The sequence below is a fragment of the Columba livia genome, chromosome 9 (assembly GCF_036013475.1).
Source record: "Columba livia isolate bColLiv1 breed racing homer chromosome 9, bColLiv1.pat.W.v2, whole genome shotgun sequence".
Lineage (NCBI taxonomy): Eukaryota > Metazoa > Chordata > Aves > Columbiformes > Columbidae > Columba > Columba livia.
The window spans coordinates 19,238,934-19,258,206 of NC_088610.1; the positions used below are offsets into that span (position 1 = coordinate 19,238,934).

The window sequence follows — 19,273 nt, forward strand, 5'->3', positions numbered from 1 at the left end:
GTGAATAACTTGGAGGAGGAGTTAGGCCAAATTTGTGCAGAATTGTTTTTTGCAGGGCTAGCAGATGCCTTAGCAGTCACAATTATTTATTTTCAACATAAAGGTTTTGGATAAGGAGGGATTACGTTAATTTTTTCTATACATACCACTCCTTCAAAAAGGTGTTGGAATATTTTAGATTAAAAGCATGGGAATCATTTCCTTGCCAAAGTGATGCATCTTGATCTGCACCAAAGCTAATTTGCATCCTTCCTTTATAAGATGATGACTACAGAAAGAATAGGCCTTTATTTGTATGAGATACTTGCAAACACTTAGAAAACCTTACTGGCTGGTCAGGTTAGAGTGTGCAATAAATGCTCTTGTCCACAGGGCCACTGAGGAATGGGTCTGGGAAAGGCTGTAAATCCATCCTGGCTTCCCCCAGCGCCTGTGGTCGCAACCACCCTGCAGAGTCCCTGCTCCGTGTGCCACACGCAGGACTGAACCACCCCCAGGTACCCCCAGGAGCTCCCCAGCCTCTCCCACTCCACAGTGCTGGTAAAAAAGAAATCTAATCTAACATATTGTAGTTTTGTGCTTATGAAATTATGTGATTATTGATAATATTCTGCAGAATAAAAGCCCATTAAAAAAAACACACAAAAAGAATAATTTAAAAAAAGCTTTGTCTTTGTCTAAGCAATATATAAGCGCTTATCAGAAATATTATTATTCACTGCTGAAAGTGTACCTGATTTGAAAATGTGTTTCACATACTGCTCCCCGGTGCCCCCCCCCCCCCCCCCCCCCCAAAAAAAAAAAACACATACAAACAGTTTTCGGCAAATTTTCTTTTAATTTGTGATATATAGTTTCATTTTATTAAAAACCAGAAACTCATTTCTTTGATTGTTTCAAAGAGAAACACTCTGTATCATTAGTTAATACTTTATGACTATGCTCTGAAATTACCTTTTTTCCTTACTAATTTGTGCTTAAATTTAGAAAGCCCCTTAGCCATTTTCTTACTGTCAAGAATGTATTGAGACCTTATGAAAAAATACAGGGAAAAAAAAGGAAGACTAAACAAATAGAGTTCAGTGGGATACCTCAAATGTTTGCTTACTGCTAAGCCTGTGCTTAAATTATGCTGAAATGGGCCTGAGAGTAATTCTAGCAGAAAAGTAACCAATAATCAATTACAAATGTGAAATAAATTATTTGTTCATCAGGCAAACATGGGTATCTCTGAAAGATACATTCCCCAAGAATTTGGTTGAGTAGAAACTGCATAAGAGTTTAGAACTACTGGAGAGCAATGAACTTGAGATCTGAAGTTGAAATATATTGAAAACTTCAATTCACATTTATAAGCACTTAACAATAATCTTTGGTTTTTAAGCTCTGCCTTAACATGTTATTAGTGTGAGAAATAATCCCAAAACTTTGTGCACTTTTTTTTTTTTTTTAATTCAGTGCTTTGTTCTTAATTTGGCAAGCTCTTAAACGTATAATATGTAAAATTAGAGTAATATAATCTGTTATTTTTCTTATTAATGACATAATTATACTGCACCACTATAAAATTGCTTTCAGTCTAATTATGTCTACGCAGAGATCACTGTTAATAATTATAACAAACAATTTTGACTACAACTAGCAATAATTGCTTTCTTGAAGAATTTTCTAAAACCCTTAAGTAACTTTTACTTCTACATAAAGTATTGTAATAATTCTTAAGCAGTTAATAATTAATTACTTAAAGAAGTAAGTAATTAATTGCTACATTGAATTACAGGTTGGAAACAGAACAAGAACAGAGCGTACATTTGCTTTCAGAGCTGGTGGTGAACGACTTCTCTGGTCAGTGGGTCCAGACCCCAGCGGCTCCTGGCCTGCCGCTGAGCACGAGCTGAAGGCTGCTCTTCAGCAACCAGGAACGCCACCCAAACTGCTGCTCTGCCCCATCCCTGGAGCCACGGGAACCATTAAGTGATTATGGAAACGAGCACCTAAGTCCCTAAATACATTCCCACAGAAAGCAGCTGCAGCGTGGGGATGACGCCTACAAGGTAAGCAGCTGTCTGAAACTCTGCTGCAGGTAAAAGCTCTAGGAACCTGATGTGTGTCTCAAGCAGAGTGGGTGGGTGGGGGCTGGGGGTGTGTCCATGCATTGTCTTATTGCTAAAGGGGTGGTGGGCAGCTGTGAATAGAAAAGTAATTCAAAAGAGAAGTTGTCTAAGAACATGGTGTTTCATTTAAAGATGATTTATGCTGTGAGATAATTTGGGAAGCTCTGATATACTGTATTATCCCAAAACATCACACATTAAAATACGAGTCTGTGAAAGTCTGTCATTTAAAAGACCATCTAGTACAATATTTTATATAAGTTGATAACCATCTTATCAGTAAATCTCTTTAAAAAATAAGATACATGATCTAAAATTTCAAAGTAAAATTTAATTTCCTCTCCTTACCAAACACTACACCTCGTGCTTCAAAATCCATTTCACTAAGGAATCATTTTTATCTTCTGTACTGTGTTGCTTCTTTATGTCAGGTATTTATATGTGCTTTATGTTTTCACCTGACTGTATCTTCCCACTAATACTGACATACCAATTGCTGCTGCTGCTACCACTCACGTCTGTCCATTCCCTAAAGTCTTTGTGATCTATTAATCAAGGTGGGACAAATTTCTCAAGTCTGGGAAAGAAAGGCTCCTTAAAGTAAGATTTAAGCCTAAGCTATTATAAGTAAAAATGCTTCAAATAAATGTTGTGTGGGACATGGAAGTCCTGAGCACCAAATTACAGACATTGAATGCTCCTCTGCCAAACAAAAGTAAAAAAAAGAGGTAGCTCAGTGCTCACGTTCAGAAGGTTTCCAGATGAACTTGTTTTCATCACAGAACAAGTAATTTGTCCAAGATTTACAGCAGGATAGTAAGGTGTGACCTCAGAGTAAAGTTTGTTTTGACCAGATATTCTAATGATGACATTGAAAGTTTGCATTTGAAAATTAATTTTTCTGTTTCAAGAGGATTGTGTGTTTCACTGTTTTAAAATTTCCTACAGCCCTGTGTGCAGTGGGAGCAACCTAACCTGAAATTACACAGTTTAATTTGATCAAAAAGCATTTTTTTCCTTAAACTTTCATTTTGCAAGGCTTCTCCCTTGTTTTCTGGTTTTACTTTGTTTCAGACAAAAGGGGATCATTCAAAAATAACGAATCTCTCTCTAAAATGAAATTTCTGGTGCTCCTTAATAGATGTACGAGACAATAGTATGAGTTGCAAGCTAACACAATATATCTACCAAAGCACCACCAGCCTCTTTCATCAGCACATCAGCTGGGCATCATTCAGAGATATTGTAAAAGTAAACTAAAACCAGATTTTTCTTGCTTTTTCTCTAAAGCTTCAGTTTTATTTTTTTGTGACACCACTGATGTTATTGGATGGGGATGTGTCATGAAAGGCAAGGTTTATTTTGGGACATTATATGATTTTGGGCTCCTAAACTCAAGCAATTTTAAAATTGTTATTATTAATATTATTAAGCCAAATAAAATCCAAAACGAACCTCATGTTTCTCCACAAGAAGTAGAAATAGAAAATCAAAATGTTCTTTTTCAAACATCCTATACATTTTGAGCAAAACACCCAGGAGTTGTCAGAATAAAACTCATAATCCTCTTTTACTGTTGGTTCTACTAATGCACTAAGCTAAAAATAACCTATACATACTAAGAAGAGTAAGTATATTCTGAATCCCAGCCTAAAGGTTTAATGCTGAGATACTATTTCAGATCTTTTTCCTGTGAAAATTGGCTCCAAGTCATAATAGGTCAGATTCCAGAAAGCATTCCTCAAGCTGTTATTTGCAGGCTAAATTGGGTTTAAGAAAACTTTATTTCGGTATTTATTATTGCATTGCTTACAAAACACCACCCCATAGTTCTATTTTACTAGGTTGTGACATATTCACAGAAATCAGAAAAGGATTAGCTGGTGGTAATACCAAACATATTAGAACAATCCCTTTGCATCTGACAGCAAATTGCAAACAGTAGCTCCGATCCTATAAGCTGTAGAGTTTATATTTCAGAAGTGCTGAAATATTCAACAGCTTATTAATAGTCATACTTATTGTTTTGTCTGATAGAAAATGCAGTATTCCCTCAAATATTTGAAGTTACAGCAAGAGATCTGTGTAGCTGAGAACAGAAACCTTGGGAATTTCGAAGTGATTTTGTTATTAAATTAATAAGCACCAGTAATGAATCAATGGAAACCCTCCTGTCTTCGCAGACCTGCATTCACTCACCATCTTTGTATAACCTGTGTTTTGGTAATCAGTGCTGTACAGGAATACTTGTCATTTCATATGCATTGCAATGTTTGGAAGAGGCTTTTAAAAACATTACAGCATCTTTACCTTGTGACTTGTGCGAAAGGCTTCTTTACAGGGTGTAAAATACCATGCAATTTAAGTAATATAATCAATTAAATCAGTTGCAACAATTTACAGGATAATTTAATAATCTAGAAGTCACATATCTCATAGGTAAAGTTAAAAAATGCTAAAATTGTGATGAGGTGTGTCTTCAAATCTAACATCAGCTCATAGACAGAGCTGAATGTCCCAAAAAGGAAAAGTATTGTAGAAAGAAATAATATTCTATTTGGATTTGGTCTTCTTTCTTAATTTTTAAGTAAATAGGTGTCACTGTGCTGGACAGAGAATGGGAAAGAAGGTGGGTTTTTTTGAATACCTGAACAAGGTATGTAAAAATTTAACATATATGTAAAGATTTAGCAGGAAGTTATGCAAATATGTGGAGGATTCTGCTGGTTTTTTTTTAAGCAGGTCATATGGCTGCCAGTGCACCAGGCTTTACAGAGATCCCTTGCCAAAACTGTGGAAAGGCAGAAACATTTTATTTCTGTTCACACTATCAAAATTTAGTAGAGTTGAACCCTCCAGGCAAGAATCCTGACAGCTTCCAAGATCGCACTCCAAGTTCTGCAATACTGCTGAACATGCAGCTGATAAGCAACATCACAAACCTCCCTGGTAATATTGCTTTTCTATGGAGATTCTGCTTTATGTACATTTGCAGTCTTACAACATCTGCATCTTGCTGCTACTATCCTCCTGAGTACCAGTTGTTCTGTGCTCATGCCATTTGTGCTCACATAAAAAGAGAGGGAATTTGCTTTTCAGGGAGAAAAAAATGTACGCTGTGTTTTCAGTCAGAGCCTGGGTTATAAATCTCATCACCGATACAGGTGGGTTTGCCTCAATGTGAATATTAGAAGGCTATAAACTGCTCATGTAATGAATTGCATGAACAATGTAATATGGGAGCTTTTCTTAACACAGACATTCGTTTATTCACAAATGTCACTGAAACAGGACAGCAGAAACATTTGAATGGCTTTTTTTTTTATGCAGCAATGTATTACAGCACCTTTTCTTCTTTTGTTTCATGTAGTTTAGCTTACAAAATGTTTAAAGACTACTTTAGAACGAGAAATGCAATGTTAGAAAATGAAATGAAGCCAAAGTGTATCTTTGGTTACAGAGCTAACTGACATTATGAAGTATACCAGGCACCTGTTGCCATGAACTGTTTAATACTAATTGTGTTTGTTTTATAATACCAGAGGCAGAAGTGCAGCTTTTTTGTAACAGATTAGAAATTTTCTTCTCATGGTTTAAATGTGAGTATTGCGAAGTATGACCTGCAGTTGTCTTCCCACCTCCTAGATCCTTTCATGAGTTACATTCATGGATGGGTGAATATTTCTTCCTCCTGTATCTGAAGAGGAGAATTTCATAGAAAATCTATCCTCCATGTTAAGAAGTTGTTGGTTCAGATTCCTACCTTTCTGTAGAAGAAGGAGATCTCTCTCTCCCTGAAAATATCACTTGAGGGAATATTGTGTTCCCTGCACCCTCCTACATCCATTATCATTAGTTAGAGAAGGTAAGCAGATGTGCAGGTTGCATAAATGCAGGACAATATTTGTAATGGAAAATACAGAATAGAATATGCCATTCTTATTAATTGGCACACATGGTAGACTTGTCCGAACACATTAGGTGTAATAGTCGCCCTTCTCAGAGATCTCTGAAGCATACTGTGGTAGACCGTAAGGTCAGGAGAAGGGGTAATTGCCAAAGCAGCTGTCATCAAACAAATGAACTAGCTGAAAACTTCTAGTAAGGCTTCCTGCTTTTTCTAATAGTTTTCTACAAACTGTAGCACTTCTTAGTTCCATGGTTAAGCTGCTGGTACTGGGTGAGCTACAAGCATTGTTCAGGTGTGATTTATTTTTTACATTGAACAGTGGCTACCATAAAGGCAAGCTCCTTGGTTGCTGTATTTCTTTTCAACAAAATAACGATTATTTTGAATAGTTGGTGAGCTAATACTTGGCACCCAATAGCACAACAAACTAAAAGACATTTAAAAAAAACCCTCAGTGATATTGTTTAAGTTCAGAACACCTATAATGCAATTCTTAGGCTCAGTCTGACACTGCATTTTTGTCAAAAAAAATTAGAATTAGGCCAACTGTTGCATTTAAAAAGGGATCAAAGCTGGGCAACCACAATCAGTTCAAACCGCAAGGCAGGTTGCAATCAAGCCTCTAGAGAAAGGGTTATTATATACCTACAAGTACTGCTTTGAAAATGGAGGTGTCGATTTCAACTTCCAGAATAGAATGTCAAAAATAGCTTAGAAACAGGGAATTATTTAGTCAGGTGAGATGGGGTTGACATTAGAAATTTAACCAGTGTCTAAAATTTGAGTTTGTTCACAATCAGGAGAACCTGTTCTTAGTGACACAAAACCAAAGGACTCTGTAAACATTCACTTCGGGTATCGCTGGCACTGTTGTTGCATTTGTTTATAGTGTTTGTCACTGAGCCCTACCTGAAATTGCTGCCCAATAGAATAAATTCATACTGATACGTATTGTGTGTTAGGGTTTAAAAGGCTTGTAATCTGAAGCAGGATGCGTTCTGAAGTTCTGGCTTTGTGAAGCAAATGAGGAGGTGATGCTTCTTCACTGGAATTACTTGTCATTGAGTGAATACAGAGAGGACTCCTCAAGGCCTTCGGTATATAATTATTTTTTGTCAGAACCTTTATGTTACACTTTAGTCTTCTAGTTGAGAAAACTAGAGGGTATGGAAAATGTAGTTAATAATTGCGTTTGAATCTTAAGTAAAGGCTTTCAAATGTGCACTGTTTGGGGGAAATATGTCATGCAGAATTATTTGGCTGCTTTTTAACACCTCAATCCCATTGGTATAGGAGATGTGTCTTTTGCTTCCTTCAGCTGGCAGCCAAATCTTGCATGACCTATTGTATCGGTCATATCAGTCTCTGGGAGCAGAAAAGAATCTTCATCAAATTTAATGACAACAGGTCCTCATGTGTTTGAGTCAAGATCAGATCAAGAAAAACTACTATGAGCTGGATAAACCTTAGACCTGTAGAGAGTTGAGGTGTTTACAGACTTCACAAATGGAAGAGATTTTTAGGATGGTATAAATAATGAAGACAGAAGTCCTGAATTGATGCAGTTCAGTAGACATGATTATTTTTTCCAGTGAGATGCACTCAGCCCAGAAGGTTCACGTGCTTCCAGAACCACAGTTTGATTTGTAGGGTTTTGTTTGGTTTTGGGGCTTTTTTTTCCTCCTTAAGCTCCCTCCTCATCCCTGATCCTTTCTTTGCTTGCTGCTGTTTCCTTTTCTTCTGGAGGTGTAGAGATGGAATAATTTCTGTCTGTTTTCACATAGAAGACTAGCAAGATACAGATGATTCCTCACCATAAATCTATTTATTAGTGTGTGTGGTTTTTTGTTTGGTTGGTTTTGTTTGTTTCTCACAAAAAATACCACAATTATCTATCTAGAGCACAGACTAGCTACTTGTTGTTGGAAGAGCTCTGTTTCAGGAGTATCACAGAATTTTTAGGCCTGTTTGATTTCATAAATGCACAACTGAGAAAGGCTTATTTTTAGTCTGGCAACCTTCTGATGTCCTAAAATCAGTTTTTAAACACACATAATATACTACTATTTTATAGTTATTTACTTTCATGCTTTTATCAAAAGTGTCACAATATTTAGTATTTTTCCTCAAGCCCCGTTTCCTGAGGTAATGTTATTATGTGAGACTCTTGGGTGTCATATTAAAAAAATTAATTTATTTTAGCTGAACAGAAAAGTGTGAAAACATGACCCAAGTGCATGCTAAAAATCTTGAAAGCCAAAGGCAAAAAAAAGAACTAAAAGTTTATTATTTAAAAAATAAAGCTCTTTAAAAGTGGAGTTCATGATTTTGGGAAGAACAAGAACAATTTGTTTTTCAACACCTGGGACAGTGATTTCTGCATAGCTATAATTGAAGTCTTCCAATGTATAGACAAAGAAATAGATTTTAAATTAATAGAGAGTGTCCTTCCATGTTTGTCTATTTTGTTAGCTTCCTGTATAAGAAATCAGTGATTTCCATTTGTTCAGGGAAATGATCCAATTACTTTGCTCTTGTAAAATTTAAACCACTGTAAGTAATGCTGAGTTTTTTCCACTATTAGCAAACTCTTTTTAAATGATGAGATAATAAGCTGGCAGGCAAGAAGTCAAAATTAGCAATTAAATTAACATAAGTTTTTTAAAGTTACTTTAAATTCATAGGGAAAATAATGGAGTATCCAGTACTACCCTCTTCTTATATTCTTACTTTATCTGTCATTTCAAGGGTATCTGCCTTTTCAAGGCAGATACAGCCTGCCCACAGACTTTTTTCCACGTATGCATACCAAAGTCAATTCCTGAAAGTAGCATGAAAACAGCATTCACCTGAGTCCTGTGGACTACTTTAGAAACAGATAGTTTGAATTTAATCTGTAGGCAGTGTGTTCAAATAAATGCAGATATCAGATTGAGATAGCTAGAGCTACAGTAAGTTCCGGATGCAGTATCTTCTTTTTTTTTTAAAGAAGCTTATCTTAATTCCCTTACAAAGTGTCAAAATATCAATTCATATTATTTGTAGTTAAAGTTATCTTTATTTCAGTAACATATGAAAGTAGCCAAATATTCAGTTTCATAAGTATGTCAGAGTAGTGACTTCACTCCTAACTTAAACCATCATGGCCATCTGCAATAAAAATCATTCTTGCTTTGGTTTCCAGAACCACTGTTAAGTTCATAGACTAAACATTCAACCATTGGAAGCAGTCAGCAGCTTTATTACTTCTCCTGCCCATGCAAAGGGATCCTGGATTCAATTTGTCTCAGTACATCAAAGTATTTCAATTTTGAAGAACCCCAAGCGTTTTGGAAAGTTTGAAGACTATTTGTCTTCTGAAATGTTCAAATGTAAGCTAAAATGAAAATAGTCTTGATGATTCTTTTCTGTTTTAAATGACAGTCACATTGCTGTTCTGAAAAAGCCCCTGAAGCTCAAATGTGTGGTTTCCCCCTCCTATTTTCCCCCAGGTAATTGTAGGTAGGCTGGTTTCAAGTTACCTGGTCAGCATGGCTTCCTTCATCCTGAGAGTCCTCTCTTCCTGTGTAGTTCAATTAATTAAACACTTACTAACACCATCAATCGATCCATCAGGCTAAGGTAACACACAGCTACTTCCAGACTAAAAATGATGTGAATGTCTGAACTGGTTAAACAGCATTCAGCAAGTGCAAAACTAGATGAAATACAGGTATCTGGCCTGCCAAAACAGACACATAATTATTTTGTTTGGAATTATATTAATTGCTTTAAAATATTGAAAAAACCATACAAGTAAATATCTGATAATAAGGCAGTAATTTGGTAACACTTTTAGTAGTTTAAGTTTTGAAACCTATATGAAATACATATATATGCATAACCAAGTTTATTTTAGTCATTTTTCTGTAGTATTAAGTCAATGCGTGGACAGCCTTCCTGATAGCACCTTAGTCCATTCAAAACTCCACTGAAGTCATAAAACTCTCATGATACAGACACGTAAATTTTCCTTAAATGTCAGTCCTCTTATTTTTAGTTCATTAACAATATAGATAAGTTATAAACTTCATTTATCTAATTTCTTTCTGTGTACTTGAAGACTGTTCTTATATTTCCTGTTGTGTCTTTCTTCTTTATTGCCAATCCCATACTTGTCCAGTCATTATTTGCAGATGATGTTTTATAGTACTTTGTTGGAACTCGCTGTGCTCCTCTGGACCTCTTTTTTTTAGACTCTCTCTACCTGTTCTGTCTCTCTCGAATATGGTACCCAGAGCTGAGGCTCAAGGAGAAGGGCATAAGGATACGCAGATTGCACAAACTGACTTCTTAGCTTATATGTTTGGCTTATAAGGGATACCTCAGCACTATAGGTAACATATTGTAGCCTACAATCATTTAAACAAATTGAAATATCTAAATGTATCAGTCCTAATTAGAGACAAGGAACCTGATTTATTAGAAAATCTACCCTGTTTCAGTAATCAGAACAGCCACAGAAGGCTTATAAACTTCTGGTTTGTGTGCCTTAGAACAAAAAGTTCTAGAATCACAAAACCTATTTGTGTAACTTTTTTTTAAAAGAAGAACAGGGCAGGCTATTTAAATTGTTGCGCCGTATCCTGTTCCAGGCTGGAAATGTGTATAACTGTATGCTATATTTAAGCCCTACAACATTAGTTACCAAGAAAAATGTGGCAGAATAAGTTAAAGGATGTTTAAATATAGTCCTTATTTCATAACCTGGGCACTATATTAGCATTTTAAAACTACCAATGAACCACTGGGAATTTTCTTTTTCTTGCTGATCCTCTCTAAGACCTTTATGAATAGCAGAGAAAACAACTCCACTGTAATAAAAACAGGGTTTTGTTTTCCTTTTTTAAAATTGAGGCATTGGGTAAAATAAAGGTCATTGCAACTACCTCTGAAAGAACAGAAAGAGTAATTTTCCCCCTTTTACTCTTTTACTGATTTTCAATGCAATGTGAAAAATCATTTTTAAGTTTGCCCATCTGTTTTACATAAAACCTTAGCTGACCTTACACAAAATGAAACAAATGCACAAAAAGCTTTGCTGTTGGGTTCTTGCCAGTAAGACAGAGCAAAAAGAAAAGAATATGTAAAGCTAGATCCTGCTCTGGTGTAAATTAGCCTAGCTCCAGCGGGGACTTATGTTGATTTATACCAGCAGAGGCTGAGGCTTGTATTTCTTATAGAAGCCAGACCTTTTAGTCCCAGTCCTGCTACCATTGAAATCACCTCAATTTTTGCTTTTGATTTTTGTGGAAAAAGGACACTCACTGAAGGAGCCATTTGCTACAGGTAAGCACTACACATCCATATGTGCAGCATGTGTTATTCAGCAAATTGAGCAGAAAGGTTGTACCGTAAGTAACTGAGATTAGTGGGCTTGCAAGTGTGAATTATGGCTTGAGTTGTACCCTGATTTGTACTATTTGTGTACCAGGATGAGTGTGAGCACTGCCTAACCAAGCCAAGGAGAGGCTTTGATGTTGGACTTGGAGCAAAAAGATTCTCGGCACACAAAGGTGAGGCTCATGTCCTGCTGTGTTTTCCTGTTAGCCTAAGTTCTCTCATGCAGTGTTATCATATGGGCTCAAAGTGAGTCCTGAGGGACATAGGTTGAGCCACGTATGAAATTAGGTAAGGCATGTGGAAGCAGAGCACGCTGGGAGAGAAACAGCATCTTTAAATCCTCACTCGTCTTACCCTGCACTTCAATAAGCATCTGTTACTGTGTCTTAAGGGTGAACTATGCCCATTGTATCAACAGTCGAATCTAACATGATTAATGAGTATAAAGTAAGGTTCAAGCTTTTAATTAAAAAGGCAATAATAAGTTACCAAACAGTGAAGGTCTAGCTAAGTTTCTCAGAAGTGGGTTATTTAATAGAATAAGATGCCCCAAAGAGGCAGTGGGCCAACAACCTCTCCTGACTTACATTTTGTAGACAGGTATTGACTTCTATTTATAACAGAGAGCAGAATTGGATGTGTACAGAAATGAGCACCTGTATATGTGTATTACAGTGTGAACGTATGGTAATGCCTGCATCTAGAGATTGCCTAAATTTTCCATTAATAGCCAAAGTCTTTCCAGTTTCTTGCTAATTTGCCATGTTTCTCAGAATGAAAATTCTTCCTTATAGGATATCTGCCACACTTCAAAAATCTTTCTTGTGTGCAAAAAAACCTCCACAAACTAACAAACAACCCCAACCAAAGTAATGTTATTGTGACATGGTCAAGAGAAGACTTTAGAAAATAAGTCTCCAGACTGTAGACTTCTAAGTGAGTTTCAACATTTGCATTGAAAGTAGTTGCTGTGTACTCACCAGAGATCTGCTTCTTTTATCTTTCTGACTGAAAATAGTCCAAGTCTGACCATGTCATTAATTTTTGTTCACCTATGTCCAATAAATACTTGACAGAGGTTGACATATTCTGTAATTTTATCACTTTATGTTTAAATTAACTTAAAATGAAACCTACAGTATAGGTTATTCCATAAGTTTTTCTCTGGCCTCTAAACAAAGGAAAATGTCTATTTTTGCAATGATGGAATATGATGGAATATTTGCAATGAATGGCCAATTATTTTTTGAAAAATAAAAAATAAAAATCTGACTTTAATCATCTACATTCTTAAACACAATTAATATACCATAAGGCACATGAATACAATATAGATAAGAATTGTTGTTGAATCAATAGTCTATCAAATACAGTGTCTGACTAAGGATGGCAAAAGAAAGGTGAGCAAAAAAACACCCAAACAATACTTGCAAAGTAATCAGACCCCTGGAGAGGCACAATTTTGGGTGCAATCAGTAGTTCCCTTCTCTGTGAACCTGGAGGTTTTATATTCTTATCCATTTCTGTTCAATCTAAACTTAATCATCATTAAACAGGGAAAACAACTGACATCTAAAGCCTTTCACTTATTTTATTTAGAAATATAAGATCTGTCTGTAAATGAGTCTAAGAACTGTGTGGAATGGTTGGCTTTCTTTTTCTTTTAAGCTGTTATGGTGCTATTTAAAGTGGAACAAAGTCACTTATGTCCATATTCAAAACATTGAAGCCAACAGAAAGCAGTGAGCTGGAGGAGGGGAGAACTCATGGCAATACAAAGAGTCAAAATCACCTCCATTTGGGATAGTTTTTCATATAGGTTGCTGTCAAGCAGAATAATTATTCATCTAGAAAAAAGTCTCATATGGCAGAAACAACTAATGTAAGAAGGGAGAAAATTCAAAGGGTTTCTTTCACCGGCCAGACTGTGGGATATTTATCTGACCATTTCATATTTGCTTACCTAATTCAGTGAAAAGGTTTTGGTTCTCTTAGCAAAGGAATAAAAGTTTGAGGTAGGAAACAATTTGTAGAACCACAGAATAGTCAACCTCTCCTCTTTCTAATCTACATAAGGCTGCTGAAGCCCCTAGAGAGCTGGGGCTTCTTCAGTCACATTTAATGCCACGTGTCAGCAGGCTAACGAAAGTATTACACCTTCTCTCTGAAATTAGAGTTTGTAAGAGGTACCTGTAACAGTAGTGAGACAGTTGGCAACAGTAAACTGACCAGCCAGGAGGTGCTGTTTCTTAAAAAGACAAGCTGTTTTGGAATAGCTAATGTTAGCTACTGCCTCAATGAGGGGCAACAAGGGAATTGTTGCCTTCTGCTAAATTTCTAGCCCAGTGTGAGCTGGGACTTTTTTCTGTGAGCTGAGCTCTGAGCAGATGTTACCTTGGGAAACCATTCCTGCTGGGCATTTCCAGCAGACTGCCAAGCCCTGCTCCTCTGGCTGCCGGTCCTAAAGCCTTAGGAGTGGCTCTTGCAACTCTGCTTCAGCAGCTTGTCCTAAACTTGCTGTTGTGCTTCAGAGCAGTTTAGTGGTTTGGTGTGAGAGGAAACAAAACACATAAAGAGCTAATAGTTCTGGTGTTGCTCTCTAACGGTCTTTAAGTATTCAATAGAATTTATCTTGATCTGTTCCTTTCTATCTGTTTACTTTTGTTTGGTTGTTTCCCTTGGTGGTGTGGGTTGGTTTTTTTTTTTCCACTCTCTCTCTGGAAATCAGTAAATAACTAGAGAAATACATCTTATTCCTAAATTATTACACAGGAATTCGAGGTATATTGAAAGCTTGGTTATAGCACTTCAGGAAATACCATTTGGAGGAGGTGTGTTGCCCCTTTGGCTCAATTCACCTTTCTTCAAGAGGCATTTAACTGACTAGCTTGCAAACATTTTGGTATTCTATTCTGAGGGTCTGGGGTTTTTGATGGAAAAAGAGAAAGACCTAAGCAGATAAATTATTTTATTTTAGTTAACTTAAATGATGTGCAAGCCATTCCATCCCTGCAACGATAAAGTGAAAACCCAGAGAAAATTTGCTGAACTTCTACTCTCTCTCTCATCACCTCTACTCCCTGTTTCTGCTACGCTCCCAACTTACTAGTGAGCTACAAGAACAAAAATTTATTGCAATTTCTTAGGCAATCTCAGCTTCTTCAGCTGTGGTAGGTAAAGTTCGTCATTTTTCCTGCTCCTGCCTCATCAACCAACTTGGGAAAACAGCAGAGCACCCTCTGTTTAATACACCTTTAGCAGACTGCCTCTAGGCTGTGTCAGCAGGAATCATGGTCAAGTAACCCTGAGTGATTCCTCTTTCAATGTCTTTGGGCTATGTTGTATCATTTTTTTCATTATTGCTGTCCTAGTTCTTCTGGTCGATCTACTTTGCTAAATGAATGTTCTATAAATATGTTAGTGATCAAATTCTTACAGAAGGATTGTTCCAAGTGGGAAGAACTTGTAGCAGATATCAAAATAAAGACATCTTTCACACGAAATGCACTAAATCAAACTGTCAGCCTGTTTCCCCAAAAATAAGACAGGTTATTATACAATTTTTGCTCCAAAAGATGCTTACTTTTTTACATGTATAGCTGTCTGGACATTATTTAAATTGACTTTTTTTATGAACTGTTACTAGAGCTTATTTTTTGAGCATCCTCAAAAATCCTGAAAAAACATGCTAGGACTTATTTTCAGGGTAGGTCTTATTTTTGGGGAAACAGGGTATGTGCACATTCTGTCACTGAATGGAAACATTACGTAGTGACAGGTATTCCTTACCAGTTCTCAGGTAAAGCTAATTCACAAATAGACTCATTGGCTGAATGTGAGAGAAGTCTTTAAGAGTCATTTACATATAGAAAAATCCACTTAATAGCAATAGACATTTCGTGTTATTTTTGTTCCTATTTATGATGGAGAGCTGAGAAGTCTCACAGAGTAACTTTGTTCACAACTGCAGGAATTATTGCTTTCATGTACTAGAAAATAACGCCAATTTAGAACTTTTTTTAGAACCCTGATGAAATAGTAAGTACAGAAGATTCTCTTGACAGGACCAGCACACAGAGGATGGAAAGACTAGACTTGACCATAGACAAATTCTGGTCCTTCCAGTACATTTGTGGCCGCTTAGGGCTAGGAACCTGAGTCCTTTAGAATACCTCACCTCTACTCAGTGCCCTTCTTGCTTTTACTGGAATGAAAGTGTTAATGGTCCCCCCCCCTCACCTTTAATCTTTCCTTTTGCACTGTGAGGTCTCCAGGGAAGAGCCTATTTTATATTTGGTGTTTGAAGAGCTCACAGCTCCAGACAGCTCTGATCTGAGCTGTAAAATTTAGGTCTGTTGGAATACAGACAATAAAGAGCTGACTGTTGAAGTATGCAGATCAGTTAAATCCCTGTGGTCTTCACAGGTGTCCCTATGAGACAGATGCATCTGCCTAAAGATAAAATAACAGCCAAATCAGAAAGCTAGTGTAAATGAAAGAGATTTCTGTTTGTTTTGCCAAAATTTGCTTAAATTGTAAGTTGTAGTGCTTTGAAAGCACACTGAGATGGCACAAGGTGCTATTTTTACGTGCTGCAGGGCATTTTTCCAGTCATTTGAGGAGAAAGCTCTACATATTCTAAAAAAAATATAATTGTATCCATTCTTGTAATGCAGGTTCATTAGGCATCAGATTGATTTATTGTATTGTTTCCTTTATAAATTATTTTCATTATGTTTTATCACAGTACATGACTACTGCCCTAAGGGAATATGCAGGAATGAACTGAATGGCAAGCATAATAGACTGCTTTAATTAAAATAGTGTAATGCATATTTCAGTGCTATTAACAAAAACAAAATTGATTTTGTTTTCTGGGTAATTGAATATATTAAAGTCCAGGTGCTATTCTTTTATTGTTTAACCCTCTGAGTTCAGCTTCAGTTGATGCTTTGAGCAGAAAATTCATTTGTTACCAATAATTTCAAAAGGGGAATTTTCTTCTCTGCCAGTGACACTTCTTTCTTTCTGTACCACATCTAGTCCATTAGTATATGTGTGTACTATTACTGAGGAAGAGGGGTGTGTAAACATGAATTTCAACAGTAAAAACCCTTTGATTGTTTCCAGTGTCTTTGAGTGAGCTCCAAACAGTGAGAACACTGATCCATGATGAAGAAAAGCCCGTTATTCCACTGCGCTTTTAAACCTGATGCTCTGTGGAGGCAGCAGTAGTCTGCGACCATAATTCCATTAGTTAATGAACACTTCAGGAATTTGTCCATCATAAGAAAGACCCTTTAAAATTACAGTCAATCAATGACACCTGCTCTTCTAAGTGGCTTCCTTTTCTCCTTTTTCTCTTGATTTATATTGGCTATGAGTCTTTTTTATTTCCTTTACCCTCCAGTTACTGAAAGTTTACCTTTTATCAAGAAGATGCATTATGCTAGTGGTATGACGAACACAGGCAAAATCAGGTTAATGATTTCTGAGTAGCACAGTCGAATGAAACCAACCACCCAAGAAAAAGAACAGTATCAGAACTGGGCTACATGACCCATCTGCCCGTGAAAAGAACCATTTTGCTTAATGGTTGTTGCCTACCATACCATAAGTATCAGAGTCTTCTTTCATCACTGGAGTTTTCACAGAAAACTACTACGTTCTAACAAATACTGTACAGAGCAGGTGTTTCTGGTTCAGCTGTCATCAGGATTCCCTGAGTTTTTATCACTTGTTAGGATGACATGTTGTGTTTTGAATAAATGTGTTCCTAAGTGTCCACTTTCACTCTTGTTCTGTATTTCAAGGAAAAGCACACTTACCTTTAGAGGTCTTGCTGGTGCCATCACTACAGAGAGATGCAACTGGGAAAAGAGGAACATTATTGTAGATGCATCTTTTCTAGTCTCTGCAAAGCAAACTGCAAAAAGGTCATGGGAAGTGGACAATGTTGTCAGGATCGACAGATCATTACACTCCTCTGGGACGGTCCCTGAGGAATAGTTGCTGCTTGTTGCAGCCAAAAGTATTGGGATTCAAAACTGAGAAGAAAATTCTCCTCTGTAGCGCTCATCACATCTGAGGTGTGTATTACTTAGAGCAGATATGCAGTGGATATAGAAGATCTTGTTTCCCATTTTATGGGGTGAAGGATTGTGGTTTTCCAAGCAAACAGTAAAATTCCCATAGACAGCAACAGGAGGTAGTTCACCATTTTATAAACCCTGCCTTGTTTCCCATGACTTGCTAAAAGAGAACAGTATTGTGAAATTAAGAAATAGTAATGGTAATTTTAGCTATTTCTTTTTAAAGAAAACAAACAAACCCCAAACCAAACAAAATCCAAATAAACAAACAAAAAACCCTACTCCATCCATACTGAAGCAGCATGAACTATGGTAATGTATGTCTGGGATATATATAATTCAGGAATAAATCAAACGACTGAACTGAAAAAAAATTCAGAAACTGAAAATTAGGACAATCCAGACTGCACAAAACCAGTTACTGCTGATCCATCCAGTTACTCTGGGGATACTCACGCAACACTAATCATCATGTCAGTCTGAAGACATTCTCTATAAAACTTATGCTTCTTAAAAAAAAATATGGTTATCTGCTTTCCTCTATCAAAGATTTTCTGGTCAAACTCATTTACTCAACATGAGCCTTTTAAAAATGATTGTCCCGCTTTTATAACAGAAGACTACGCCGTAATTAAACTGTGAGTCATCAGTCCACTGCATTTCACAGGAAATCCCTTATTACTTTAAAGCACCTGCTGTAGCTCTTCGACTCATTTCCCATAGAAGAGTTGCAGACCCAGACTGATTCCAAATAGTTCCCATAAAAGAATAGACCAGTGAACTGACTTTACATAAATTTCAGTATTTATAGTTTCTATTCCTATGCAATTAATGAGATCTGGCTGAATCCCCAGTTACTTCTGGGTTGTGATTTATAAAGCACAAGTCTACATTCGGACTTTTCAAAAATTATTTCCCACATTTTAATGTTATTAGCTCACTTCTTACAGTGCGTCTCTCCATGTTTCTTCTTCTTGGAACTGGTCACCTTTAATCAGTTACAAGATGTGTTTAATCATTAACAGGAATATGCTAAATTGTACTGAAAAGTATTTAAATACTGCAACGTGACAAAATGACATGTATCTTGGCTATTGTTGTATTTGGATAAATGGTTATTAACTATTTAACTTTTCAATATTGAAGTTAATCAATGCATTAAAATAATCTAAAACATGCCATTCTAATATCAGCGTATGATAGACTGTAGATATCAGTAGTAGACAGACAAAAAATATTGCTTGATCATTTGCTGTATAAAATTTTCAGAGAAAAGATTTGTAGGAACCAAGAGAAATCACAGCAATTAATTTAAATTTAGTAAACAGTTTACATCAGAAAAAATAGAGAAGGTAGTGTGAAATATGCCCAAATATTACAAATATGACAGCAGTTTTTAGAACTATTTTTAAGTGCTGCTCTAAATAAGCCATAGTGGTCAAATAACCCTAAACAAGATGTGATCATTAAAAATGTCTCAGAATAATGAAAATTATATTCTCATAGATAAGAATATTATAGAGCCAGGATGAAGTGAGTTTAGCTTTGTCAGAAGAAAGAGGTCTTCATTATTCATGACTAAATACAGTTTATATTGTCATTTAGATTGTGGTATTTGTATTCAACACAAATACTCTATAATATTATAGAAGTATAAGGCCCAAATTTTAAAGCCATTGCTTAGAAAATATGTGTTCTTACTGTGCAAAAAAAGATACACATAAAAAAGGAATCAAGAATGGCATGAAATGGGCTAAGTCTAGAATTAATAAAAA

The 19,273-nt window shown here is 36.3% G+C and overlaps 1 long non-coding RNA gene across 1 annotated transcript; it reads right to left on the minus strand.

Moving 5' to 3' along the window:
* Positions 1 to 818: 818 nt before the first annotated feature.
* LOC135580249 (uncharacterized) lies at positions 819 to 18,319 on the minus strand. Its single transcript, XR_010474722.1, has 2 exons — positions 17,235 to 18,319; positions 819 to 9,586 (listed from the first exon to the last, which is right to left on the minus strand). It is a non-coding gene; the product is annotated as an uncharacterized LOC135580249 (long non-coding RNA).
* Positions 18,320 to 19,273: the final 954 nt, after the last annotated feature.